We start from the raw sequence: 19,278 nt of genomic DNA, 5'->3' as shown, positions 1-19,278 counted from the left end.
TCAACCTCTGAGACTGGCATCCGTGGTAAGCAGAAGCCAGTCCTGGATCTGGAAACAGCGACTCGCCAAGAGATTTGGCTAATTGAGCCACCACTGCAGGGAGAGTTTGGTCTGGCAAATCCTCCTGTGCATTTGCAGAGGGGATCCCGACCATTTTGTGAGGATATCCAGCTAAAAGGTCTTGGAGTGGAACCGGGCATACTGGATGGCTTTGAATGAAGCAACCATTTTGCCCAACACCCTGAGGCAGAGGTGCACCGAGACCCGAGGGTTTGTTAGGACCTCTCTTACCAATTCTTGTATTACAGAAGCCTTTTCGACCGGCAGGAATACCTTCTGCTCCACCGTGTCCAGAGTCATACCCAGGAACACCATTCTCCGGCTCGGGATCAACAAGGATTTTGGTATATTTAAAATCCACCAGTGGTCCCTCAGTCCCTGCATCGTCAGATTGAGTGCACTTCTCAGGGCCTCCTCCGATCCGGCCTTGATCAACAGGTCGTCCGGGTAGGGTATCACATTGACCCTTTGGAGCCTGAGAAGAACCATCATTTCTGCCATGAGCTTGGTAAAGACGCGCGGGGCAGATGACAGCCCGAAGGGTAGCGCCTGAAATTGGTAATGGCTGCTTCCAACTGCAAATCTGAGAAAGACTTGATGGGGAGGCCAAATCGGGATGTGCAAGTAGGCGTCCTTGATGTCTACGGAGGCCAGGAACTCTCCTTGTTCCAGGGAGGCAATAACCGACCTGAGCGACTCCATTTTGAATTTGAACACCCGAAAAGAAAAGGGTACAGTGACTTTAGATTCAAAATGGGCCTTACTGAACCGTCCGGTTTTGGGACAAGGAACAGGTTTGAATAGTAACCCTGACCTTGTTCCTGTCTTGGCACAGGTAGAATTACCTTTGAGCTTGTGAATTGCTCCCTTAAGAGAACCTGATCCTTCAGAGGCTGGAAGGGCCGACTTGAAGTAATGTCGGGGAGGGGGCATGGCGAACTCCAGCCTGTAGCCTAGCAAAATAAGACTCCTGGCCCAGGAATCTAGGCACGAGGCGTCCCACACATCGCTGAAGTGCGACAGTCGGGTCCCCACCTCGGACAGTCTCGTGGTGGGTGCACCCAGTCATGCGGCCGGCATGGAAGCAGCAGGGGCATTGGAACGGTCCTGATGACCAGAGGGATTTGGCTTCCTGAATTTGCCTCTTGTGCCTAGGCTAGCATTTGAGGCGCCTCTGGCCTTTGGGCGGAACTTGGACCCGCGAAAGGACTGCTGGGAGGGACCAGTGAAAGGGAGCTTTACAACAGTGGGTGCTGACGGGAGGAAGGTGGATTTACCTGCCATAGCCTTGGAAATCCAGTCGTCAAGCTCACTACCAAAGAGCCTTTCCCCCCATGAAAGGGATGCTTTCCACATCAGCCACCTGGCGCAACCACAGTGCCCGCCGAGCCGACACGGCCATAGCGGAATTCCGTGCGTTTATAGCCCCCAATTCCTTCTGTGCCTCACAAAGCACCCGTGTCGTGTCCTGAGTATGATGCAGATTTTCACCTATCTGAGCCACAGACATGTCCCCCAGCAAACCCTCTTAGATCTGCGTAGCCATCCAACAACTGGCCAAAACCTGGCGTTGGGAAGCCCCACTGGCCGTGTACATAGACTTCAGCGATGTCCTCATCATCATCTGTGTCAGGGGCCATTGCAGTAGCAGGCCGCTTCTGAGGCTGAGCAGGAGGAGGGGTGAAAATATCAACCCTGGCAGACCAAATGGCTAATTCCCTTTGCACCCTCTGCGTCTGCTGTGTATTTGCAGATAGCTGGGAAGAAACAGAGTCCATCAGTGTTTTAATGCTGCTGGCCCAAGCAGGCTCCTGACTGTCTGCCTGTGACCCATCCACAAGTTGTGGGGGTACCCCACTAACCTGAGAGGTCACACCACTAGGCTGTGGTAGCATACACGGCTCACAGGTAACCTGTGACTGTGAAGCTGGTATGAACTTTGTGCTGCACACCATGCATGTTAACTTTTTCACCATGATAAAGCAACAGGACACCCCCAGCAGCGCACACACGCACACACACACAACACCCATACTGATGTACTGTAACTCTACACAGTATAAGTGTAATGCACCTCTGTATTAGAGACTATGGTGTGTGTACAAGTGGTTAACTAGCCAGTGGGGTAGACTCAGAGCAATATGAGGGGCATAGGCGTGCGCAGCCCATTGTTTTAGGGGGTGCACCATTGGAGGGGTGTGTCCATCACCGCCTTCTGGGCGTGTCTATAAACTCTTATTGGGCATCAATGCACACAAAATACAAGGTGACTTATTTATGCACTGTTGAAAGAATCATACCCCTTAAATACATTAGAAATCTGGACAGTGCGTGCCAAAGGCGCGCTGCAAAAATTTACACTGTAATGCCCATTCCACATAATGCCAAATACCATAATGACCATCACACATTAAAGCCCATCTCACATAATGCCACACACCAAAATGCTCATTCTACATAATGCCGCAAATTGTAATGCCCATTCCTAATATTGACACACACTTTAATGCCCATCAAGCATAACTACCAACCATAATGGGAGACCCAGCGGGCGGGAGGTGGGATAGAGCAGGTAGGAGTCGGAGACCAGACAGGCGGGTTGTGCGACGGAGCGGGTGTGCGCGCTGTGCGCCATAACGTCTAAATGTCAGAGCGGGGCCGTGGGGGCTGACATTATGGAGCTGAGCGATGCAGCGCCGCAGGTCCATCCACACAGCAGCACCCATTATGTCCCCAGCCGCCGTGATGTTTGGCGTGCTGGAGACCGGCGGCGGCAGGCAAGTAATGCAGCAGTCCTGACTGCCGCAGGTGCTGCTGAAAATCTATTTTGCGTGCAATCCTGTGGGGGGTGCCGGGTCATTAGGAGGTGCCTGTGCACACCTGGCACCCCCCGTGCGCACGCCTATGATGAGGGGACCAGTACACCCTAAACCTTAGCTCACAGATTTGAGTGAACTGGTAACGCACAAAGGACAAAGTGATATTGGCATACAGAGTGTAATATAACTCAGCTAGGCAATGCTGCTGCGCTGTTATAACTTGCTGTCTCTGCTGCTGCTGCAAAGGATCAACTCCACCACGCCGCTGAGGAGCTGTAATGGTGACCTCTGGATGCATGAAGAAGCAGGAAGCAGAGACAGGGCACGCCCAGCAGAGCCTGGTCCCGCTCTGAGCAAAGCCCCGCCCCCTTACATGGAGCTGGCGCTTCTAGCGTTTTTAAACTGGCATATAAGGTGCTTTTCACATATAATAAAAAACGCCTTGGGCATCCCTGGTGGTCCAGCGGCATCACCCTATGCCAGTGGGATGAGGGGGGGGGGGTCGCGCGGCCCCTGCGTGAGGGCCACCGCTACTGCCGCAGCTATCTTGCCGCACAAAACGGTTGGGGTGTCCCCTTGTGGGACCCCCAACCTTTACTCACCACTGACGTCTTCAGACCAGTCAGGGGTGTGCGGCAGCTGGGGAGCTTGCTCGCTACAGCGCAATGCTGTGCGGTGACAAGCCCCACACAGGACAGATGTCCTGCAGCAGGGTCAGCTCTGTGCCTTAAGAGGCCAGGGACTGACCCTACCCCTGACACCCACGAAGTAGGACAGCTGCTTGGTCAAAGCAGCGCCCCAAAATAATAAACTAAATAAAATTTGAAGAAAAACTCTAGAGCATCCAGAAAGCACTGCCTCTCCTGAGGCACATTTTTCTAAACTGACTAGTGGAGGGAGATAGAGGGGAGGAGCCAGTGCACCCACACTGAAAGCTTTAATGTGCCTGTCTCTCCTGCGGAGGATCTCTATCCCCATAGTATTCAACCCAGTATCCCATTGGACGGTAGAGAAATATGAAGTATGAACAAGCCTCACCATTGTTGTCTGCTGTAAATCAATTAATTGTTTAAATGTAATGGATGTAACCAGGATAGGACATGGTAATTTCTGAAATAAAATACATGTCTAATTTCTCTGAAACTATAACAAATATTTATTCTATACTTTTTTAACAATAAAGCAAAAACCACACAGTTTTCACAAAAGTTTTTTATTATTACCTTGACAATATTCAAAGGAATGTGCATGTGTAACAGATGTAACCAGAAAATCGTCACGGATGAAACCATCAAATACAGCAGAAGTGGCTAGAAGGTCGATTGCGATCTACCCGTCAATCGCAAACCTTCCCCCGGTAGATGGTGATAATTTTTACAAGTTTAAAGTCCCCGTTTGTGCACTTTTTCTTTTGAAACCTCTCCTGGCTTCTGCATTACTAGTAGTGCACTACGCAGGTGCACGGTAAGTTCTTACAAAAATCTCCTTTTCTCTTTCGTCCATCCCGGTGGCACAGCTAACCTTGGGACATTCACGAGCCGGTCCTTTGGGAGGGTACGCTCAGACTGCCAGTTCTCATCACTGCCCGTCCGAATGAAGCGTCCTCCAAAGCCAACTCATGGAACCTGTAAAATTTGGTAAAGGTGTGAACAGAGGACCAAGTGGCATCCCTTCAAAACTGCTCCGCTGTAGCACCATGACGCACCGCCCATGAGGAAGCAACTGACCTGGTGGTATGTGCATTAATTTGAGAAGGAACAGGTCTACCCACCTTGGTGTAAGCAAAGGCAATTACTGACCTTAACCATCTGGCAATAGTCTGCTTAGAAGCAGGCCATCCTCTCTTATGCACATCATACAAAACCAACAACAGATCTGTTTTGCGGATGTCCTTTCCATGTAAATTTGCAAGGCGCGAACTATGTCCAACTTCCTTAATTTGTCCCTATCTCTTGCCCCTTCTGGAGGGGAAACATCAGGAGCACAATCTCCTGGTTTAAATGAAAGGAAGAAACCACTTTTGGTAAAAACTTAGGTACTGTTCGAAGCACAGCCCTTTCTTCATGAAAAATTAAATGTGGAGATTTACAGGACAAAGCTCCCAAATCCGAAACACGTATAGCCAAAGCAATGGCTAACAAAAAAGTCGACCTTAATGGTTCAAAGGGAGGATTCTGCAACCCTAACCAACGATAAATCCCAAGGCGCCACCGGCTGCCTAAATGGAGGCTTTAACTGGTAACGCCCTGCAAAAAGGTTTGAACCTCAGGTAAAAAAAGCTATCCTTTTCTGGAAGAAAATGGACAGAGCAGAAAGCTGTACTTTTAGAGACTGTAATACCAAACCAGTTGAGAAACTATCCTGAAGGAAATCTAACAATCTAGACACCTTGAACCTGGAGGTGTGCACTTTCTGATGCTCACACCACCTGATGTAAATTTTCCAGACTCGATGATAATTAGCAGCAGAGACTGGCTTACGAGCCCTAAGCATAGTCTGGATCACTGCATCAGACAATCCTTTCTTCTTTAGTAGGAAGGTCTCATAAGTCAGGCCGTCAAATTGAGCCGAGCTAGGTCCAGGTACAGAAATGGCCCTTGTCTTAGAAGGTCCTGACGAAGAGCAAGGGGCCAAGATTCCATTGATAACTTCAGAATGTCCGAATACCACGACCTCTTGGGCCTGTCTGGTGCAATCAGAATGGCCTGCACTTGTTGAGACTTCACCCTTCTCAACAACCGTGGTATCATTGGGAACAAGGAAAAATGTAGATCAGCTGAAAGTGCCACTGAACCGTCATGGCATCCACCACCCAAGTGGTTGGGTCCCTGGTTCTGGAACAGAATCTCAGAACCTGACAATTGTTCTTGGATGCCATTAGATCCACTTCTGTGAGCCCCCAGCGACTAACAATCTCCTGGAATACCTCCGGATGTAATGACCATTCCCCCTCCAGCAGGTCCTCCCTGCTGAGGAAATCCGCTTCTACATTCCGGATCCCCGGAATGAAGACAGCAGACAGAACCGGAATGTTGATTTCTGCCCAGCTGAAGATCCGCAAGACTTCCTGCATAGCCATCCTGATGCGAGTCCCGCCCTGATGATTCAGGTAAGCCACTGTTGTGGCGTTGTCTGACTGCACTCTGATCAGAAGGCCCTTCAGACAATCCTCGGCGTGTAGGATAGTCTCCCAAACTGCTCGAAGTTCCAATATATTTATTGGGAGTCTGGATTCCTGTTTGAACCACAGGCCCTGCAACCGATGGTGAAGGGCAACCGCCCCCCATCCCCTGAGACTGGCGTCGGTCGTTATCACCACCCAGTCCTAAGAGCAAAGTGACCGCCCCCGTTGCAACATCTCTATGTCCGTCCACCAGAGTAAGGACTCCTTTGTCTCCTGAGAGAGAAGTAATCTTTCTTGTTTCATGGTTTCCACATTCCCTGACCAACAGGAAAGGATGTTCCATTGATATGTTCTGTAATGAAACCTGGCAAACTGAAGCGTCTCGAAAGTCGCCTCCATTTTGCCGAGGAGCATCACCCCTTGCCAAACTGTAGGCCTTGATGCCTGCAGTAACAGTAATAACAGCTGACGGATGTCCCTTGCTTTGGACTCTGGTAGGAATACCCGGTGTAACTGGGTGTCCAGGATTACTCCCAGAAACAGCCATCTCTGTGAGGGAATTAAATGGGATTTGGGCAGATTGAGCACCCATCCCATGTCCTGCAAGAACCGTGTCGCCACTGATAGATGTTCCAGTAACTTTTCCTCTGACTCTACTTTGATTAGCAGATTGTCCAAGTGACTCAGCCTGAGTGACACTGCCATGACAGCCATCACCTTTGTGAATACCATCGGCGCTGTGGCCAGACCAAAGGGTAGGGCCTGGTATTGTAAATGGGTCTCCCCTATCGCAAAGCGAAGTAAGGACTGATGCTCTTTGCATATCGGTATATGCAGATATGCATCCTAAATGTCCACGGATGCCAAAAATTCCCCTGGCTCTAAGCTGCCAAGCACTGAGCGCTGACTCCATGCAGAAGTGATCCACCAAAATGTGTTGGTTTAAAGAATTTAAATTCAGTATGGGTCTGACTGACACGTCTGGTTTGTGCACCAAGAAGAGGATTGAATAAAAACCTTTCTTGTGTTCCTCCTGAGGAACCGGGACCACAACCCCTTTTCCCTGAGAGCCAACGCCGCCCCCAAAAGGACTGTGTGCGAACTGGCTTCCCTTGGCAAAGGGGTTGGAAGAAATCTCCAAGGAGGATCCCCCCCTGAGATTGACAATTGAAAGGCCCCAAGGGTCTGAGGTTGGAATATTCCACCTGTCCCGAAACTGCAGGAGGCGACCCCCCACTCTGAGACCAAAACAGGGAGCCTCAACCCCGTCATGCAGAGGATTTGCCCTCTCCTTTTGACACTGGCTTCTTACCAAAAGCCCCAAACCTGGATTTTGAGGCTTTCCCTTTACCGGCTGGGAATCTACCTCTTCCCGCCTGTCCTTTGCTGGATGCTCCCCCTCGAAAGAAAGAGCGAAAAGCATGCTTAAAACACTCCAAACTTTGAGCCTGAAGCTTTTGCAGTGGTAGGGAGAAATGTACTCTTTCCCCCTGTGGCTTGCTTTATGATAGACTCCAGTTCAAAACCAAAAAGCAACTCCAAAGTCTCAAGGGTTTTCTCTGACTCGCTGTCTGCATCCTAGGCCTTAAGCTAGAGGGCTCGCCTAGAGGACACAGATGTGTTGGATACCTTAGATGCCATTTTAGCGCCTTCTTTCACAGCCTCCGTGATATACTCTGCTGCACATCTGAGTTTTTCTGCCAGGATAAACGCCTCAGAATCAGGCCGTAGCTGATCTCCCAAAGTCCACTTAATCATAGCTTTCGCTACCCAAGCTGAAGCAATAATGTGGCGGAGTGTATAGCCCACTCCCTCAAAAACTGCTTTAAGGCATCCTTCCACTTTTATTGTCTACTGGGTCCTTAAAGGCTGCACCACCTTGGACTGGCAGGGCTGTATCTTTTGACAATTTAGCCACAGGAGCGTCTACCAACGGGACATTCTCCCACAATTTCACATGCTCCTCAGGCATGGGGTACATATTTGCAAACCTCTTGGACATAGTCACTTTTTTACCAGGGACCTTCCAAGCTTCCCCTAACAAGGAGACCATACCTTCATCCTCATTCTCTTGAAAACACAATGAGCCTGCACCTTGTCCTCCTCTGACAAGTCTAACGCCTGTTTTACGGCCAGGATTAAATCCTCAATGCCCGGGACAGAAGCATCAGCCTCTTTCCTTTGGTCCCAAGTTAAGTCATCTGCACAGACACCATCATCATCCTAATCTAAGGACAACAGAGAAGGTGTAGCTGAAGGCCGCCTGGAGGAAGGACTCTCAGGGGTTTTTACAAACTTGAACCTGAATGACCTGCAATAACATGGGGTCCCCTTGGGAAGGAGCAATGGATCCCATAGAAGTCTGGGAGGAAGAACTAGGGCCAGGAGACTTAATTCAGTTATCCTTCTGCCTATTAAGAGCCTCAGCCAAGGCATTCATAGACCTTTCCCAACGCAGCAGCCCACGCAGGTTCAAGCTGCTCAGATCTCTGGGCATGCGCATCACTGGGCACAGATTCGCATGAAGGGCAAAGGTCCCCTTGATCCATCTGTTCACATGTTAATTTTACCCCGCAAATACTGCAGTCCAATAACATGCACGTGCCCCCCCACACACACACACACACACACACACACACACACACACACAGCAGCACCATCACCCATGTCGGTCATTATAACCCACGGTGCACAATGTCAGACAAAGCACAAGGCAATGTATACAGTGTACTTATCTGTCTGCTTACTGTAAGTGACCTCAGCGGGGATAGCGCTTTCCAGGAGAAACAGCACCATGTGTACTTTTGGAAGAAACAGCCAGGCTTCAGCTCCGCAGTATGGAGAGAAAATGGTGCCCGCACACAGAGTAGGAAGGGACCAAGTCCCTGCTTCAGCGGGGTAGGAAACCAGAATTGGCACCTTTCCCCCTTTAGCAGCTCCCACAAGTGTTCCTCCTCACCTCCACTGCCTCCCCTTCACTCTGGGATCACTTGGAGTCATCCAGCTGTGCCGGACACCTGTAATAGACTTCACCTCCCTAGTGTGATTTCAGTCTATAAACCTGATGTTGGGCTAATGACTGTCAGGATCCTGGCTATCGTACCCCTGTACCACACCCATGGTGTGGTGAGGTGTTGGGGGAGAAGGTGGGTACAGGGACTCCTGATCATTGTTTTATGGCCCCCATATTTTTAAAAAGGGTTACATTGCTGTTATTGGGGGGGGGGGGGGGGGTAGGCAGCAGTCCCAGGGAATGGGGTTTTACAAATGCCCCCATGTGTCCCATATCAGTCCAGGGGTGCCCGCTTGTGTGCCATATAATACCATGGGTGCCCCCATGTGTCCCGTATTAGTCCAGGGGTGCCCGCATTTGCGCCATATAATTCCATGGGTGCCCGCATGTGTGCCGTATAATTACATGGGTGCCCCCATGTGTCCAGTATCAGTTCAGGGGTGCCCTCATGTGTGCCATATAATTCCGTGGGTGCCCACATGTGTACCATATCAGTCATTGGGTGCCCCCATGTGTCCCGTATCAGTCCAGGGGTTCCCGCATGACATCCCGCTGAGAACTTTCGGTGTGTAACGTGTATTACAGTGTGTATGCCATCATGTGTAATGGCTATTATGTGGTGTGGTATAATCTGTGTAAGAGGATTTCAGTGTGTGCCATAATGTGTAATTGTCATTACGACAGAATATGTAATGGCCATTTCAGATAGACCATGTTTAATAGGCATTCTCCCATATGAAAATAATCAAATCCAAATATAGATCAAGTCTAACTGATGACCACCTTGACGCCTGCTTATGATTAGGAACGAGTACCTACTGCCCTTAGTATTCAAAGCTTGCTGATGCCATGCAGTGCAAGTCATCTCATACCTAAATTTGCCGTGATTTCTCAACATAATGACGCCGATAGATCATGGTAAGTAAGAGTACAAAAAGTAGATCCCGGGCTACAAAAGTCCCCTGAAATACAGCAATGAGGAAATGAAGAAAGGCCCCTTGCATTAACTGGTACAGGGTCATTTTCCAATGTTCACAGATGGGTACCATATCTCATCATCTTGTTTTGGCCATAACCACCTCTGGCTTGATGCATCACCTGCCCTCAGAACTCTCCATTCTCATTTACATCAGTGACAGTCCCATAACATTCATCATTGTCTTAGTTTACTAGAGTCATCTTTCTTAGCCATGACATTTGCATCAACACTTTGTTGTACTGTACATGTGGTGGCTGAGAGACATGTACATCCTTAAATCTTCTCAGAAACCATTAGAGATCTGGTAAATTTCATGCATTTACTCATCTTTTTACCCAAAATCTGGTAAAAAAAATAACAAAAAACCTAACGGATGTAACACCAAATATGTGCCACATTTAACTCTTTCACTAACATAAAACCACATGAAATACTGAATATCAATATATAATTTCTGACATTACATGTCCTCAACTTATTTATTAGCAGTTTCTTATAAAGAGCATACATATTCCGCAGCGCTTTACAGAGAATATTTGAACATTAACAGTATCAGTATCTTGTGTTATATACTACAATAATCAAAGTTTACTACACTTGTTTTCTGAAATCAGCAATAGATAATCAGTGGTCACAACCAGTGTCTGCCTGATGCCTGGTAGCCATTACTGAAATAAGACAAAATGGCAGCATGTCATGAGACACACTGTTACCAACCAAATTTTTTCAATTACTATAGACTATAACACAAAAAGGTGGTATATCAGCGCTAAACCCCACAAAACAATGTCCCTCAAATATATATCCTTTTGGTGTGGACCATATACACTGCTGTGTACGTATATTTCTTGAAAAAAAAAAAAATATATATATATATATATATAATATATATATATATATATATATATATATATATATATATAAACCACAGAAGAGATCGCACAACACTTGTTATTCACAATTGGTTGACTGTGCCCGGTCATAAATCAATATTCAGCACATCCCTGTCGATGACAGAGAACACCAGCACCAGTCCATATATGGATTTTAAAGCAGATTTATTGGTCCTAACTAGGACATATCAATGCTCAAATGCATAATATAGTGACATGACACCCAAACAGGCGAATACTCATCATTTAAACAGTCATCTAAGGATCGTTATGATGAAAGGGACCAGAACAGAGAGAAAGGACATGGAGAAAGGGAACCAGAACAGAGAGCAGGAAGAGACCAAGTCTCTGCTTCAGCGGGGAAGCCTATTGGCGCCTTTTCCCCCTTTAGCCGCTCCTCACCTACAGTGTCTCCCATCAGAATGGGACCACTTGGAAGTGCCCAACTACGCTGGACTCCTGTAATAGGCATTAACTCCATCTCTGGATTTCAGCCTATAGACCCCTGAAAATGATGGCCGCCATAGCGAGGGGTCCATCCCCCAAGATCCCCCCTAAGCAGGGAGCCGGTTCAGTACTCACCGTGGGGACCAGGAAACCTCTCTTTATAGAGTTTAGCGCCCCGTTAGAGAGGGCAGACAGCGTCCCTCAGCACACAGAGAGCTGACAAGACAACCAAGACAGCCTCTGCTGTGCTCTCAGTGTGTGTGAACTTCCTCTGGAAGTTACACACTGTGCCTGCACAAACTAGTGAATATTAATAAAATAAAAAACACCTAGCTACTCTAACACAAAGAGGCTGCAGCATGCAGTCAGCACAGCACCCACTCCGGTGGGCACCTAAAATGAACTGCCGGATTCTGGGATGCAGAAGGGTGGAGCCTGCCTCTCACAAGACAGCATAGGTGCCTTGCTCCTGCGGACCCTCCTACATCCCATGGTTGAGCTGTGTCACCAGAATGGACGAAAGAGAAATTCATATTTTGAATATACAAACTTTTTTATTTTGACCCATGTCCACTTTTTGTTGGAATTGCCCTTACATCAATCTGATATAACACATTGTTCCAAGCAATTGTTTTTGAGTATTTTTCAGCATTTGCACTCGCTGGGACATTACTACAATAGATCTGTAATGCTGTACCCTTTATTTCCAGTGTATCCCCTATAGCAGTGTAGCATACAGGTGTTCAGCAGGGTATATAGGTCACAGTACAGGGTATATACAGAGTATACAGCACCCCCAGTGTATCCCCCTATAGCAGTGTAGCGTATAGGTGTACAGCAGGGTATATAGGTCACAGTGCAGGGTATATACAAAGTATACAGCACCCCCCAGTGTATCCCCCTATAGCAGTGTAGCGTATAGGTGTACAGCAGGGTATATAGGTCACAGTGCAGGGTATATATACAGAGTATACAGTACCCCCAGTGTATCCCCCTATAGCAGTGTAGCGTATAGGTGTACAGCAGGGTATATACGTCACAGTGCAGGGTATATACAGAGTATACAGCACCCCCAGTGTATCCCCCTATAGCAGTGTAGCGTACAGGTGTACAGCAGGGTATATACGTCACAGTGCAGGGTATATACAGAGTATACAGCACCCCCAGTGTATCCCCCTATAGCAGTGTAGCGTACAGGTGTACAGCAGGGTATATACGTCACAGTGCAGGGTATATACAGAGTATACAGCACCCCCAGTGTATCCCCCTATAGCAGTGTAGCGTATAGGTGTACAGCAGGGTATATACGTCACAGTGCAGGGTATATACAGAGTATACAGCACCCCCAGTGTATCCCCCTATAGCAGTGTAGCGTACAGGTGTACAGCAGGGTATATACGTCACAGTGCAGGGTATATACAGAGTATACAGCACCCCCAGTGTATCCCCCTATAGCAGTGTAGCGTACAGGTGTACAGCAGGGTATATACGTCACAGTGCAGGGTATATACAGAGTATACAGCACCCCCAGTGTATCCCCCTATAGCAGTGTAGCGTACCGGTGCACAGCAGGGTATATACGTCACAGTGCAGTGTATATACAGAGTATACAGCGCTCCCAGTGTATTCCCCTATAGCAGTGTAGCGTACAGGTGTACAGCAGGGTATATACGTCACAGTGCAGGGTATATACAGAGTATACAGCTCCCCCAGTGTATCACCCTAAATCAGTGTAGTGTATAGGTGTACAGCAGGGTATATACGTCACAGTGCAGTATATATACAGAGTAAACAGCACCCCCAGTGTATCCCCTAAAGCATTGTAGCGTATAGGTGTACAGCAGGGTACATAGGTCACAGTGCAGGGTATATACAAAGTATACAGCACCCCCAGTGTATCCCCCTATAGCAGTGTAGTGTATAGGTGTACAGCATGGTATATAGGTCACAGTGCAGGGTATATATACAGAGTATACAGCACCCCCAGTGTATCCCCCTATAGCAGTGTAGCATACAGGTGTTCAGCAGGGTATATAGGTCACAGTACAGGGTATATACAAAGTATACAGCACCCCCCCAGTGTATCCCCCTATAGCAGTGTAGTGTATAGGTGTACAGCATGGTATATAGGTCACAGTGCAGGGTATATATACAGAGTATTCAGCACCCCCAGTGTATCCCCCTATAGCGGTGTAGTGTATACAGCAGGGTATATAGGTCACAGTGCAGGGTATATACAGAGTATACAGCACCCCCAGTGTATCCCCCTATAGCAGTGTAGTGTATAGGTGTACAGCAGGGTATATAGGTCACCGTGCAGAGTATATACAGAGTATACAGCACCCCCAGTGTATCCCCCTATAGCAGTGTAGTGTATACAGCAGGGTATATAGGTCACAGTGCAGGGTATATACAGAGTATACAGCACCCCCAGTGTATCCCCCTATAGCAGTGTAGTGTATAGGTGTACTGCAGGGTATATACGTCACAGTGCAGGGTATATACAGAACCCCCGGTGTATCCCCTATAGCAGTGTAGTGTATAGGTGTTCAGCAGGGTATATAGGTCACAGTGCAGGGTATATATACAGAGTATACAGCACCCCCAGTGTATCCCCCTATAGCAGTGTAGCATACAGGTGTTCAGCAGGGTATATAGGTCACAGTACAGGGTATATACAAAGTATACAGCACCCCCCCAGTGTATCCCCCTATAGCAGTGTAGTGTATAGGTGTACAGCATGGTATATAGGTCACAGTGCAGGGTATATATACAGAGTATACAGCACCCCCAGTGTATCCCCCTATAGCGGTGTAGTGTATACAGCAGGTATATAGGTCACAGTGCAGGGTATATACAGAGTATACAGCACCCCCAGTGTATCCCCCTATAGCAGTGTAGTGTATAGGTGTACAGCAGGGTATATAGGTCACCGTGCAGAGTATATACAGAGTATACAGCACCCCCAGTGTATCCCCCTATAGCAGTGTAGTGTATACAGCAGGGTATATAGGTCACAGTGCAGGGTATATACAGAGTATACAGCACCCCCAGTGTATCCCCCTATAGCAGTGTAGTGTATAGGTGTACTGCAGGGTATATACGTCACAGTGCAGGGTATATACAGAACCCCCGGTGTATCCCCTATAGCAGTGTAGTGTATAGGTGTTCAGCAGGGTATATAGGTCACAGTGCAGGGTATATACAGAATATACAGCACACCCAGTGTATACCCCAATAGCAGTGTAGTGTATAGGTGTACAGTAGGGTATATAGGTCACAGTGCAGGGTATATACAGAGTACACAGCACCCCCAGTGTATACCCCTATAGCAGTGTAGTGTATAGGTGTACAGCAGGGTATATACGTCACAGTGCAGGGTATACACAGAGTATACAGCACCCCCAGTGTATCCCCCTATAGCAGTGTAGTGTATACAGCAGGGTATATAGGTCACAGTGCAGGGTATATACAGAGTATACAGCACCCCCAGTGTATCCCCCTATAGCAGTGTAGTGTATAGGTGTACTGCAGGGTATATACGTCACAGTGCAGGGTATATACAGAGTATACAGCACCCCCGGTGTATCCCCCTATAGCAGTGTAGCGTATAGGTGTACAGCAGGGTATATACGTCACAGTGCAGGGTATATACAGAGTATAAAGCAGCCCCAGTGTAACCCCCTATAGCAGTGTAGCGTATAGGTGTACAGCAGGGTATATACGTTACAGTGCAGGGTATATATACAGAGTATACAGCACCCCCAGTGTATCCCCTATAGCAGTGTAGCGTATAGGTGTACAGCAGGGTATATATGTCACAGTGCATGGTATACACAGAGTATACAGCACCCCCAGTGTATCCCCCTATAGCAGTGTAGTGTATAGGTGTACAGAAGGGTATATATGTCACAGTGCAGGGTATATACTGAGTATACAGCACCCGCAGTGTATCCCCTTATAGCAGTGTAGCATACAGGTGTACAGCAGGGTATATAAGTCACAGTGCAGGGTATATACAGAGTATACAGCACCCCCAGTGTATCCCCTATAGCAGTGTAGTGTATAGGTGTACAGCAGGGTATATAGGTCACAGTGCAGGGTATATACAGAGTATACAGCACCCCCAGTGTATTCCCCTATAGCAGTGTAGTGTATAGGTGTACAGCAGGGTATATACGTCACAGTGCAGGGTATATACAAAGTATACAGCACCCCCCAGTGTATCCCCCTATAACAGTGTAAAGTATAGGTGTACAGCAGGGTATATAAGTCACAGTGCAGGGTATATACAGAGTATACAGCACCCCCAGTGTATCCCCTATAGTAGTGTAGTGTATAGGTGTAACAGCAGGGTATATACGTCACAGTGCAGGGTATATACAGAGTATACAGCACCCCTAGTGTATCCCCTATAGCGGTGTAGTGTATAGGTGTACAGCAGGGTATATACGTCACAGTGCAGGGTATATACAGAGTATACAGCACCCCCAGTGTATCCCCTATAGCAGTGTAGCGTACAGGTGTACAGCAGGGTATATACGTCACAGTGCAGGGTATATACAGAGTATACAGCACCCCCAGTGTATCCCCTATAGTAGTGTAGTGTATAGGTGTACAGCAGGGTATATACAGAGTATACAGCACCCCCAGTGTATCCCCTATAGCGGTGTAGTGTATACAGCAGGGTATATAGGTCACAGTGCAGGGTATATACAGAGTATACAGCACCCCCAGTGTATCCCCCCTATAGCAGTGTAGTGTATAGGTGTACTGCAGGGTATATACGTCACAGTGCAGGGTATATACAGAGTATACAGCACCCCCAGTGTATCCCCTATAGCAGTGTAGTGTATAGGTGTACAGCAGGGTATATAGGTCACAGTGCAGGGTATATACAGAGTATACAGCACCCCCAGTGTATTCCCCTATAGCAGTGTAGTGTATAGGTGTACAGCAGGGTATATAGGTCACAGTGCAGGGTATATACAGACTATACAGCACCCCCAGTGTATCCCCTATAGCAGTGTAGTGTATAGGTGTACAGCAGGGTATATAGGTCACAGTGGCAGGGTATATACAGAGTATACAGCACCCCCAGTGTATTCCCCTATAGCAGTGTAGTGTATAGGTGTACAGCAGGGTATATAGGTCACAGTGCAGGGTATATACAGAGTATACAGCACCCCCAGTGTATCCCCCTATAAGAGTTTAAAGTATAGGTGTACAGCAGGGTATATACGTCACAGTGCAGGGTATATACAGAGTATACAGCACCCCCAGTGTATCCCCTATATCAGTGTAGTGTATAGGTGTTCAGCAGGGTATATACGTCACAGTGCAGTGTATATACAGAGTATACAGCACCCCTAGTGTATCCCCTATAGCGGTGTAGTGTATAGGTGTACAGCAGGGTATATACGTCACAGTGCAGGGTATATACAGAGTATACAGCACCCCCAGTGTATCCCCTATAGCAGTGTAGCGTACAGGTGTACAGCAGGGTATATACGTCACAGTGCAGGGTATATACAGAGTATACAGCACCCCCAGTGTATCCCCTATAGTAGTGTAGTGTATAGGTGTACAGCAGGGTATATACGTCACAGTGCAGGGTATATACAGAGTATACAGCACCCCCAGTGTATCCCCTATAGCGGTGTAGTGTATAGGTGTACAGCAGGGTATATACGTCACAGTGCAGGGTATATACAGAGTATACAGCACCCCCAGTGTATCCCCTATAGCAGTGTAGCGTACAGGTGTACAGCAGGGTATATACATCACAGTGCAGGGTATATACAGAGTATACAGCACCCCCAGTGTATCCCCTATAGTAGTGTAGTGTATAGGTGTACAGCAGGGTATATACGTCACAGTGCAGGGTATATACAGAGTATACAGCACCCCCAGTGTATCCTCTATAGCAGTGTAGTGTATAGGTGTACAGCAGGGTATATAGGTCACAGTGCAGGGTATATACAGAGTATACAGCACCCCCAGTGTATTCCCCTATAGCAGTGTAGTGTATAGGTGTACAGCAGGGTATATAGGTCACAGTGCAGGGTATATATACAGAGTATACAGCACCCCCAGTGTATCCCCCTATAAGAGTTTAAAGTATAGGTGTACAGCAGGGTATATACGTCACAGTGCAGGGTATATACAGAGTATACAGCACCCCCAGTGTATCCCCTATAGCAGTGTAGCGTACAGGTGTACAGCAGGGTATATACGTCACAGTGCAGGGTATATACAGAGTATACAGCACCCCCAGTGTATCCCCTATAGCAGTGTAGTGTATAGGTGTACAGCAGGGTATATACGTCACAGTGCAGGGTATATACGTCACAGTGCAGGGTATATACAGAGTATACAGCACCCCCAGTGTATTCCCTATAGCGGTGTAGTGTATAGGTGTACAGCAGGATATATACGTCACAGTGCAGGGTATATACAGAGTATACAGCACACCCAGTGTATCCCCCTATAGTAGTGTAGCGTACAGGTGCACAGCAGGGTATATACAGAGTATACAGCGCTCCCAGTGTATCCCCCTATAGCAGTGTAGCGTACAGGTGTACAGCAGGGTATATACGTCACAGTGCAGGGTATATACAGAGTATACAGCACCCCCAGTGTATCCCCCTATAGCAGTGTAGTGTATAGGTGCACAGCAGGGTATATACGTCACAGTGCAGTGTATTTACAGAGTATACAGCGCTCCCAGTGTATTCCCCTATAGCAGTGTAGCGTACAGGTGTACAGCAGGGTATATACGTCACAGTGCAGGGTATATAAAGAGTATACAGCCCCCCCAGTGTATCCCCCTATAGCAGTGTAGTGTATAGGTGTACAGCAGGGTATATAGGTCACAGTGCAGGGTATATTCAGAGTATACAGCACCCCCCAGTGTATACCCTATAGCGGTGTAGTGTATAGGTGTACAGCACGGTATATAGGTCACAGTGCAGGGTATATACAGAGTATACAGCACACCCAGTGTATCCCCCTATAGCAATGTAGTGTATAGGTGTACAGCATGGTATATAGGTCACAGTGCAGGGTATATACAGAGTATACAGCACCCCCAGTGTATCCCCTATAGCGGTCTAGTATATACAGCAGTGTATATACGTCACAGTGCAGGGTATATACAGAGTATACAGCACCCCCAGTGTATCCCCTATAGCGGTGTAGTGTATACAGCAGGGTATATACGTCACAGTGCAGGGTATATACAGAGTATACAGCACCCCCAGTGTATCCCCTATAGCGGTGTAGTGTATACAGCAGGGTATATACGTCACAGTGCAGGGTATATACAGAGTATACAGCACCCCCAGTGTATCCCCTATAGCGGTGTAGTGTATACAGCAGGGTATATAACGCACCCCAGTGATCACAGTCCGGGATCCCGTACTTCCGGTCCGGGTGTTACTGCATTTACCGTTCGCCGGAAACAACAAAAATATCATGTAGTTCCGCCCAGGTGACGTCACAGCTAAAAGTTACAGAGAGAGGCAGTGTAGGAGCAGTGCGATTATCATATCATACCTCGCGATATATCCCGGAGATTAGCGCGGCCAGGCGATTAGAGGGCGTGGCTTTGTGGGTATGTCTCTCTATCGCGAGGCCACGCCCCTGCTTTTGTTGGTATTGGGCATGATCTATTCCCTTTGCTGGCCAGTGAATTGTGGGTATCTGCTAAATCTGTGGTTCTCAACCTCGGTCCTCAAGGACCCCCAACAGTGCATGTTTTCTAGGTATCCTGGCAATTGAACAGCTGCACTCATTATTCACTGACACATTTTACAAGATTCACAGGTGAACTGGAAACCGTGCACTGTTGGGGGTCTATGAGGACCGAGGATGAGAACCACTGGGCTAAAGGACCTTCCACGCCCAGGGGGAGGAGCAAGGCCAGGGGGTATCCACGCCAC

At 47.8% G+C, this 19,278-nt stretch overlaps 1 protein-coding gene across 6 annotated transcripts in view; it reads right to left on the bottom strand.

Moving 5' to 3' along the window:
* The window catches only part of LOC146059304 (uncharacterized), a 62,858-nt gene extending 44,077 nt beyond the window's left edge, over positions 1–18,781 (bottom strand). For 5 of the 6 annotated variants that reach the window (XR_014470213.1, XM_083171416.1, XM_083171417.1 and 2 more), the window contains exon 1: positions 18,730–18,780. The gene's annotated coding sequence lies outside the window, so the exon portion shown is untranslated. Of the gene's footprint in view, positions 1–18,729 lie in introns of all 6 variants that reach the window. The other variant, XM_083171415.1, reaches the window with a different exon arrangement.
* Between the last annotated feature and the right edge of the window lie 497 nt (positions 18,782–19,278).

The sequence above is a fragment of the Crinia signifera genome, chromosome 2, assembly GCF_055691185.1.
Source record: "Crinia signifera chromosome 2, ASM5569118v1, whole genome shotgun sequence".
NCBI lineage: Eukaryota > Metazoa > Chordata > Amphibia > Anura > Myobatrachidae > Crinia > Crinia signifera.
This window is presented reverse-complemented; position numbering and strand designations above follow the sequence as displayed.